This window comes from Ambystoma mexicanum, chromosome 3q, assembly GCF_040938575.1.
Source record: "Ambystoma mexicanum isolate Mex_15411 chromosome 3q, UKY_AmexF1_1, whole genome shotgun sequence".
NCBI classification, from domain to species: domain Eukaryota; kingdom Metazoa; phylum Chordata; class Amphibia; order Caudata; family Ambystomatidae; genus Ambystoma; species Ambystoma mexicanum.
In genome coordinates, this window is record NC_090926.1 from 783821174 (window position 1) to 783832355 (window position 11182).

The window sequence follows — 11182 nt, forward strand, 5'->3', positions numbered from 1 at the left end:
CCGCCCATTCCCACCCAGGTGGCGTATGCATCCCCCCCACATTCCCACCCAGGTGGAGTTTGCATCCCCCCACATCCCAACCCTGATGCACTGTCATGGGCCAGTCGGGCAACTCACCAAGCAGCCAGGCACGTCGTCCTGCATGTCGCTCCATGTGACAGGGTAGCGTGGAGTTACGCAGCACCATGACATCATGTGTCGATCCGGGATATCTGGCACAAAAATGTGTGATGATCTGACTGGAGTCACATACCATCTGCATATTGATGGAGTGGTATTGCTTGCGATTGCGGTACATCACCTCTATGGCATGAGGGACTACCAATTCGACATGGGTGCAGTCGAGGGCACTGACGCAATTGGGCATGCCTGCCAGTGCATGGTAGCCTACTTTGGTGTCAGCAAGCTCCTGGGCAGTCCGTGGTAGCGATATGTGGGTGCTAGCATGCTTCAAGAGAGCTTCCAGCACTTGGGTCAACATGTGTGAAAAGAGTGGTTGTGATATACCATGCAGCTGGCCCACTGTGTGCTGGTAGGTGCCTGTGGCCAGGAAGTGGAGCACAGACACCACATTTAGTAGCGGGGGGATGGCAGTGCGTATTTCAATAAGGCTGACGATGGCGTCATGCATCATGTCCACAATGGTGGTGATGGTGTCCCGGTCCAACCGGTACAGGGTGTGGATCTGCTCAGGGGTTAGATTGAATGGACTGGGTCTGATGCAAAGGATTGGTGGCTGCCTATGAGGTACTACTGGCTGCACTGGTGGTAATTGCTGGGCCTGTCTCACCCTCCTTGTCCTCCTGCATCTCCTCTGTGCTGTCTGTTGTTGTGGCTGTAGTTGTTGTTGTAGTTGCTGTTGTTGCTGTAGTTGTAGCAGTACAGGCATGTCCTCCAGCCCCATGATTGCAACAACTAGTGGTATCATTTTGATGTGGGAACATGTCCTCCAGCCCCATGATTGCAACAACTAGTGGTATCATTTTGATGTGGGAAGGGGTGTGGGTGTGCACCTTTTATACTGTAGCTGGTCAAGTGGCACAGCGAGTAAAGCACTCGCTTTGACATCGTGCAGAGCCTGCTAACGCAGGTTCGAATCCCGGCAGGGCCAAACTCAGCCTTTTATCCTTCTGAGGTCGATAAATGAGCACCACACACCGTGGGTAATAACAAGCACCGCTCAGATACCTGAGAGTTCATAGTGCTATATAAATGCGAAATTATTATTATTATTATTATACTGGGACAGGCTCCATTGACTCCACCTGTGGTGATTGTGTGCACCTGTGGCAGTTGCCTTCACTGCAGGTTGCTATTTACGGGTGGCCCACGATGCCTGTATAGCCGCCGTCATGCAGGCCCTGATTACTGCCTTTGGGATGCCGGTAAGTGCATGCCCACGTAACTTGTGATGTCCTCCTATTACCGGCATCCCGGTATTTCCTCCGCGAAGGGGCGCATGTACGTGCGCATGCCGGTATGAAGGGGCACGGTAAGGGCGGTGGCGGTATTGGCGGGTTGTCGGGTCATAATGGCCCAGACCCGTTAACGATGCTGGTAATACCATTCCGCCTTCCTATTTTCATTACCTCCATGCTCATAATAAGGCCCACTGAGTTACAACCAATTCAAATTTCATGTAGAATTTCACTTTCCAGCAAAGAAACAGAACAATTCAATTCTAGCTGGCTGTTTCGAATTGAAATCTAGCTGTGCCTACAATTGGATTCTCACAGAGCAACGTTGTTCAAATCTAGCTCTTTAAATACAAATTAATCTTTATAAAACAGCGTCGTTCAGATCCAACTAAGCGTGCATAATAGAATAATCACAAAGCAGCGTGGATCAATTCTAGCAATGCTCATACAACAAAGTCAGTAATGCGACAGTGTAGGAGGCTGCTCCAGGGAGGCCATTGACTGGATTAGCTCCTTTCTTACTAATAGAAAATCTTAAATCTGCTGGGGTCATGCTGCCTCCAACCCAGCACAAATCACATATGGAGTTCCACAGGGTGTGTACCTCCCGCCAGGCCTTTTTAATGTCTATATTCAACCTCTTTGTGACTTACTCGAGAAAATGATAGCACAATTTACAAACTATGCTGACAACACAGAGTTGCTTATAGAACGGAGTGGTGATTATAATAGCATCTCAAGCATCTATGAGGCCGTAAAATGTTTGATGTCAGCAAACTGGATATGCCTAAACAGTGCAAAAACGGAGCTCCTAATTTTTGGGTCAACACAGGCGAGGGCTAAACTAGAACCCACATTTTCGAGTTTCCTTATCAAAGACAAATGTATCGATGTGCTAGATAGAGTCAAAACTCTTGGTCTCATTTTTGAGTCCTCCCTTGGTTCTGACGCCCAGGTTGATAGCACAATAGAAAAGTCACAGCACCATTCTGAGGTTAGTCAAACCTTGTGTATCCATAAATAATTGCAAACCCTTGGTGAGGGCAACAATCATGCCCAGATTGTACTACTGTAATGCGCTTCTGAGCAGCACCAGCAAAAATTGCATCCGCAAACTTGAGATGTTGCAGAACGATTCAGTCCGTTATTGTCAAGAATGCATCTAGAAGAGAGCACATCTCTGCTTTTAGGAAAGAAGTTCATTTATGTTATTTATTGTGCATTTGTAAGGCGCTGATACATCAAGTAATTTGTGTTTCAAAGCGCCCACAGGGCAACGGGTAGGAAACATGGGAATGAAAGGCAATATAACAATGAAAGAGGGAGGCTGTCCTACTAGGCTTTGTGAGCACTCTGAACGTGCAAGTGCAGAGAGAGAGAAGGGATGGTGGAGGGGGTGATAAGTGCTAGTCATTGGTTGACAGTGTCATCTAGAATCTGTTTTAAGATTAACATTCTCACCCATAAATGCCTCTATGGTTCAGCCCCTTCTTACCTTAAAGAGAGGTTCATACAACACACCCCCTGTAGGTCCACACAGTCTTATAATGCATTGCACCTAATATGACCCAGAGCAAAACGAGTAAGGGGCAGCGGCCGCTCCTTCGCTGTCCAAGCAGCAATTGTTTGGAACAACTTGCCGGCTGACTTGCATAAAGAAAGAAAAGTGTTTACCTTTCGGAAATGCCTAAAGACCTCCGTGTTTGATTAAATGGTCCTTCTGATACCCCGTCCTGTTGTGATATGTCCTTGGGGTTAATGTGCACCCTAATGCCTGCTAGCTTTGATGCGTAATAAATAAACAAATAAAACAAAGAACCAATTTGGTCCTAATGGGACTACATCGATCGTTAAATGCTTTGCAAAAATATGCACAAAAAACTATCGGCAAGCAAACATTGCCAAATCAAACGTAATCGTCTTAAAATCTGCTAGCAATAAATTAAAACACATGTTTTCGTGGAATTTAGATCAAGTCCCTTTGCAAGTCACACCTAATTACCATTATTTGGGTTTTAATGAAGCATGCAATGGTGCAATAGAACCTAGAAGAAAGGCGACATTATTAGCAACTCGGGGGGGGGGGGGGAGTACTTTTAAGGAAATATGGGAGATTTTTCGCTCATGCACTCATTTAACTTTTACAAACCGAAGGTTATTCCAAGCCTTGTGTATGGCACAGAGGAGGCTCTCCCCCCTCATTATGGAATTTATTAGAAGGGACGTATTGGAAAAAGGTGTTGGGCCTCCCTAGAGGTTTTCCTTTGCAATGGTATAATTAAATGGAGAGTACTGTCTCTTTACCGTTAATGTCTGATAGGTGCTCGGTGCTAGGGGAGGCCCTGAAATCTAAAGGTGGTTCCTTTTCTTGCGATCGGAAAGAGAGAGTTTGAACTATATGGGGAACACGGGGATAAGTAGAGAACTACTTTTGGATAACCCTGGAGGAGCAACAAAAAAATATGGTTGTGGGGTTGGATCAATGCAAGAAGACAGTGTTCCCAATATAATACCTTCCACAACTTTTTAATTGTAAATAAAGTCGTAAATCAGCTGCCAAACTATTTGTGGAGATTTTGCAAAGCAAACTATAGAAAACTATTAATGAGATTTCATTTCGACTTGTACTTTACGAAGAATTTACTCGTGAGATCAGTAAAGTTGGCTAAAATAGCACGGGATGTAGATATTGCGAGGATGTCGCCACAATTGAGACGCTAAGACATCTGATGGTTGATTGTGTAAATTTGGAAGAGGTTAGAAAACTGATATTTGGGAAAATTACAGACCAATATAAGCCCAGTGATAGAGACGCCTGGTGAAAAATGAATTTTAGTGGTAAAAATGTGAATATTGTTTTAGCCGTTACAAAATATTTGAAGTGTCTTTTAATATATGTATAGATAGAGAAGAATAGTGAAAAGTAAACATTCATTTTTTTTTTTAAATATACAGTTGGTTTTATTGAATGTTTAATAGAAAAAGCTTTTCTCTTTTGAATAATCAATTTTTGAAGGGTATGTGAAGGTTTGGCATAATGCGTGTTTGGTTTTTGTATTTGATGTGTTTTTGTACTTGATGTGTTTTATGAGTGAACATTGTTTGTTGAACTATGACACACTAACAAAACACAAATATTCACCCAGCCGCCACCAGTGCATTCCTCTCAAACTTGGGGAAAGATTTTTCATCAAGCCACAACCGTTGTCATTGTCTCAAACAAGAGGAAAGAGCTTATTAAAAAAGGTAGCAGGCGCCCCTCTCCAGAAAGAACATGGCATGATATCCTGTTCTGTGGTTTTTTTCCCACCTTGAGAGTCTGCAGCCATCGCTTTTTGCTCACTGTACCTTTCACAGATGGGAAATATTCATTTGCATGTCAGTCTTTGTCCTGCCCACATGGGCAGTCCAGCACCGAAATGCTATGGCAATTCTCTTCTGAACAAGAGTACCTAAAGCAACCCCATACACGTGTTTCAGCTTTGTTGGCCCTCATCAGTGAGGTGGATCTGTGCCTCTCTGAGCACAGTGAGCAGGGGGTCCACGTCTGGGTTCCTCCAGGTAACTTAGGGTGACCAACCCCAAGTTCCTTGCACATTTGTTTTAAAAAAGGTCGCAGGCACCCCTCACCAGAAAGAAAATGGCTTGATGATCTGTTCTGTGGGCTTTTCCCACCTTGAGAGTCTGCAGCCTTCGCTTTTTGCTCAGTGTACCTTTCACAGATGGGAAATATCCATTTGCATATCAGACTTTGTCCCGCAGTCCAGCACCGAAATGCAATGGCAATTGCTTTCTACACAAGGGTACCTACAGCAACCCCATACACGTGTTTCAGCCTTGTTGGGCCTCATCAGTGAGGTGCAGCTGTGCCTCTCTGAGCACAGTGAGCAGGGGGTCCACGTCTGGGTTCCAGCAAGTAACTTAGGGTGACCAACCCCAAGTTCCTTGCAATTATTTTTTAAAAAAGTAGCATGCGCCCCTCTCCAGAAAGAACATGGCATGATAACCTGTTCTGTGGTTTTTTCCCACCTTGAGTGTTAGCAGCCATCACTTTTTGCTCACTGTACCTTTCACAGATGGGAAATATCCATGATAGAGACGTCTGGTGGAAAATGCTTTTTAGTGGTAAAAATGTGAATATGGTTTTAGCCGTTACAAAGTTTTTAAAGTGTCTTTTAATAGATGTATAGATAGAGATGGACAGTAAGAAGTAAACATTCATTGTTTTTTTTTAAACATACAATCAATTTTGAAGGGTATGTGAAGGTTTGGCATAATGGGTGTTTGGTTTTTGTATTTGATATGTTTTTGTACTTGTTGTGTTTTATGTGTGAAAAGTGTTTGTTGAACTATGAAACACACTAATTAAAAACAAATATTCCCCCAGCCACCACCAGTGCATTCCTCTGAAACTTGGGGAAAGACATTTCCTCAAGCCACAACCAGTGCCATTGTCTCAATCAAGAGGAAAGAGCTTCTAAAAAAAGAACCAACACCTCCTATGCAAACTCCAATATTAGGCTTTAATGTAATTGTTTAGGAAACATTGAAAAGGGAATTATTGGATACATCTGTACAAAAGTGATCCAAAACTAGCTACGTTTGAACACCCTGATGAAAGTTCTTTCCATTGGAAGGAACTGAAACGTTGGTATCATATGTCGTTATGCAAAGTCTGGCATGGGCCATGTGGTGTGTGAAAGGTGGTGTTTGACTAAGCTGATGTACTCCTTAAATAATTGATACGTTAAAACAGGAGTAATATGTTGACTCTTCATTCTTTAAATGAGCTAGTAAAACATGTTTTTTTATTCATTCTGTTTTGTATTGGTGTGATTTTTATATTTCTCACAATTCCTAGATTCTCCTAAATGAAGTTGTATATTTTGATGTGCAATTGTATTCTTGCATAAACGGAGAAATAAAAAATATATTTGATATGATCACTGGTATTTTTACTGAATATATGGACTACATTTGATACTTTGGGATTGTATTTGATTTATTCTTATAATGGTTGCAGAATCTTAGTTACCAATAAGTACTCTCCATTTTTTCAATGTAGTAAAACAAGTGGAAGACATTTCACCAAGTCACCACTGGTGTTATTGTATCAAACAAACGGATGATCTATCACCAAGTCAGCTATCACCTGTCAACACATTTCACTAAATCACCAAAAGTACGATTGTCTCAAATAAGACAAAGACGTTTCACCAAGCCGCCACGCCATTATCTTCTCAGGTTGGGGACAATATTTCACAGGGAAACCACCAGTGGCTTAGTCTCAAACAGAGAAAGACATTTTGCGAACGGAAGACTTTTCCAAGCCACTAACATCATTATTTCAAACTCTGCTCTCGTCACATAGTGTAAAACCTGTGATGCCCAGCCAGATTGACTGAAGCTACTCTGTTGCAAGAGCTGAGGTTTTCCCCATACGATTGGGCAATAAACAAGGGAATGGTTTTCGGCATGCGTTGGTAAGTGATGGCACCACATGGTGAGATCCAGCAGCTCCTTCACCACCAGAACCTTCTGCACATCTGTAGAGTCATAAAGTGGGGTGCAGGGATGGTACAGTCTTGCTTTGAACCTCCTGTTTGTCATCCATGGTACGCTATCCAGACTAGGGCCTCTAAATACTACCCATGCCCAATACCTGATCCCAGGAGCCAAGCTGTGACCCCCATTCAGTGACAGAATAATATGGGGTGAGTATCCCCAAAAGGCATTACTAACTGGGTAAACTGTGCGCAAACAGCTGACTTCTCATTAGCACACAAACACCACATGCCTCGGGTTTACCTTTGTATCTGTGCTAGGGTGTACCCTGCTTCAACCCTAATACTCAAAACCACTCTGGCCAAGTGGAATGATGTAAAGTTCTCTAGGATGTTTTGATGAATACTGTTTGTTTCCTGGATATCCGGCACTTTTGCCAAGTGTTCAATTTGATTGCCTGCATAATTGACTGTCCGCACCCTTGCCCACTGACCCTAACTGGTGTGCCATTGAAAGGTTATCAGAACACCCAATGAGTGTTGAATCTCTGCTATCCTCTGAGCGGAAATTGAAGAATGTAAACACTCCCTTGACAGTTCTTAGTTAATGGATCTAATACCGTGTATGCTTGACAATTTCTTACTTCACGTTGATGCTTCCCTTTGGAAAAAACCATGCAATCAGGAACAGAAATGAGTATGTGTGGTTTTAGAGTTGGTACAGTTTTCATAATGCTAGCAATTTATGTTCTGTACGGTCATCCAAAGGGCGTTCAACCTCAGCGCTTTGCGGCCATACCAATAGCAGCAGGCGCTATACAAATAACATAACATTTGTACTCAGGGGACTTTGAGAGAGCATCCCATGTTGGGTTTTATTTATTCCCCTTTTCTGTCTACACTCCCCTTATTCCCTGGTCCTGTCTGCCATGGCTACTTGCTAAGCACGCCTTTAATTTTATTTGTTCAATGAACAATGAACAGAAGGCATATTGTGATGTTCAAGATTCTCTCGATGCCTGTATCCCTTGACAAGATTCAGTATACATGGCAAGTAATGGTGAGCTTTAAGGGGAATGAGTATTCACTTTTGACTCCTTTGCTTCAATGTCAAGGGAGTGAAAAGCCTGGCATAAATGGAAGCCTATACTTAAATACATTAGGAAGAAGAGCGCATATATATATAGTAGTACTGCAAGAAAGCCAACTTCTTCAGGAACACAGCAAGTACATCATGAACAACACCTATAAAAGGAAGGTGTCCGGCTTCTTTGTTGGTAGATCCGCGGACGGGGGGCTTGCATTCTACTTCAGAGGGATGTAAGACTGACAGTGGGTCATCTGGAAAGGCACCCCGACGGTAAGTACATTGCCATTAAATTAATAGCAGAAAATAGATCTCTGATATTAGGGAATTTTAGAACAACAAATAGATCTGATCTCAATGGCCTTTTTAAAAAATATAGGCAAGAAATATGGGCAAACTTTTAAGGGGCCTGGGAGAATATGGTAATGCTGGCTGCAGACTTCAGTATATTTATGGATGGCAAGCTGGAAACAAATGGGGGGCTCCTAACTGCATTCAGTGGAGAGAGCCAGGCACAATCTTCTTTCCTGTTGGGTTCTTGGAACCTGGTAGATGCTTGGGGAGAGTTACACCCGAAAGATAAGCAATACAAAATCTATGCTAACCTACACAAGACTTCCCCCCGGATTAATCTATTTCTGGTCTGCACAAGTCCCCTTGAAGACACTTTGACTAAGGAGACAATGAGATCACCTTGATCTGCTCATCCTGGTTCTGAGAGGGTATGTGCGTTGAAGAATGAATGGATCCCTCCCGAGTGACGCTGCCTTCGTGGAGTACATGAGAGACGTGACTTCAGAAAAGGATTCGGGCTTGGATAGATTCCTACTGAGTGATGCCCTAAAGGTGACCATCGGAAATAGAATCACTAGCTATGCAGCCCAGTGACTAAAGTTGAGGAAGATGTAGTGTTTATCCTCTACAACATTTAATCTACTAAGAGGGACAAGCGTATAACCATAACCCCTCCAACTCCACTAGAGAAGGGCTTCTGAGGCTGAGACACTTTACATCATAGGATGACCCAGCAGGCAGAGCAGGATTTGTACTATTCAAGGCAGGCCTTCTGGAAATATGTAGAAGGCTAGGTATCTCTTGGTGAGCCATCTAAAAAAAATACGAGGAAAGCAGGAGAGTACTCTCCATTATGCACCCTGAGGGCGTAATAACACAAAATATAAAGAAATTAGTGGGGATTTTAAGGCCTTCTATGAAGACTTCTATCGTCCAGACAGCCCATCTAGAGCAGAGGTGGTGGGGGAATTTCTAGATGACGTGGAGTTCCTAAAGTTGAGTACTGACAAGGCAGAATCCTTAGCTGTGGTCAAAACTTCTACAGAGGACATGTTAGAAGCCCTGCACCCAATGTGCACAGAGAAAAGCCTGGGTTCTGATACGTTGCTAATTGAGTTCTATACGGCGTTCAGCAATGTGCTCCCTCTTATCCTCCAGAAAATTTACATATACATTATCCCGAGGAGGGATATCGTGGAAAGGAAGTTGTGGGCACTGTAAGGGTGCAGAAGGAGTAGACTGACACACAGGTGGCATAGTGATTGCTTTAGACATTTATTTACCAAGAAAATAAAGAGAAAACCTAACTTTTCCTATCTCTATGAGGGGTTTCCCTACCTCAACTAAAGTACTAATGGGTCCATCAGAATGTCCTTGTAAATTAAAGAGCCCACCGTCATGTGTCAAAATCTCTAATTCTGTCCCTTACACTTAACAACTAGACTAGAAAATCATGTCAGTGTGCCTGGTCCAGAAGAATTACTCCCTTCTCCTGGACTGGGTAGCACAGTTCTGGTTCCAGGTTTTTACCCTGGTTCCAATACTTCCCAGACAAAGGACAGTCAATCCTGTAACACTCTGTATCGGAAACGTTCTTTGTTTCCTCACCCCAGGGGGAATGACTCCCTTCCCCCTGGATCACAGTATTCTGTGGTTTGATTCTTTTTGCAGATTCAACTACCAGGAGAATGACTTCCTTCTTCTGGTCTCTGGCTTCCACTGTTTCTCACACAAAACCAGAGGGAATGACTCCCTTCCCCTGATCTCTTGGATAGATTGTCCTTTTCCTGTAGATGTAAGACTACCAGGAGGATGACTCCCTTCTCCTAGTATCTTTGTTTCACAGTCACTTCACACTCAGCAGTACCCAGGGGGAATGACTCCCTTCCCCTTGTGATCCTTGTTTCACACTTTTCTTTCTTTCCCAGCACTTAATGCACAAGTATGATTCTTGCCCTAGGTTTCCCCAGTATAGCCCACTTGGCTTTCTGGCTTGCCAAGTACTGCAGCGAGGAAGAGGGTTGATCTAGCTTGCCTTCTTTGTTCATGGGTCCCAGACCCGTATTTCTCTATTTAGCTCATTGGACAGACCTGGTTCACTATCCTGCCAAGTACTGTCATGAAGGAGAATATTTACAAAGTTTTGGGGGTATGTACTGTCCACTCTTCCGGAGTTGCTCCCCTTTTCCAATCACAATATTTCTCTCTTTCTCTGCGAACATTTACTACCTCTACTCTCATGTTGGGTTTCTCCAAATTCTCCCCTTAAGTGCCAGCACTCCCTTTGGTCCCCACCGACCGGCCCTGTTTCTTCCAAACCTTTGGGGAACGTCTTGTGGTCTCCGGTCTGTCCTGGGACTCGTTCTTGGGCTTTGCGCTGCCTTTGTGCACTTCTTCCTTCAGTCACCAGGTCCGCAGCTGCCGGCTTCCACCAGGTTCTCACCTGCTCTGGACCACATGGTTCCTCTGCTTTCTCCGGACTGGTTGTTCTTCTTCCAGCCACCGGATAGGCACTTCCACGTTGGACCCGGTAGAGACACCTGCTTCCCGCTCACAGCTTCCCGGTCTGCAGCCCTTACTTCGTCCAGCGCCGAACTGCTGCTCGGTCCTCGGCTCCTCCAGGGATGGCTTGACACACTTCCTAGTCCATTATGTTGGTGTTGGTGTTGGCCCTTAGTCAAGAGCTAGAATGCTCACACCTAATTTTGATAGTTATCTTCATAGTTCTGCACCTCCTCCTCATCTCACTCTTTGTGATGCAAGTCGTACTTGGGTAGTCTGGGCTCTTCTTTGTCTCAGTGGCTCTTATATCACTGGCTCTACACAGGTACATGGGGTGGTTAGATATATTACTGGGGTATACCATAGGTGTAGATTGA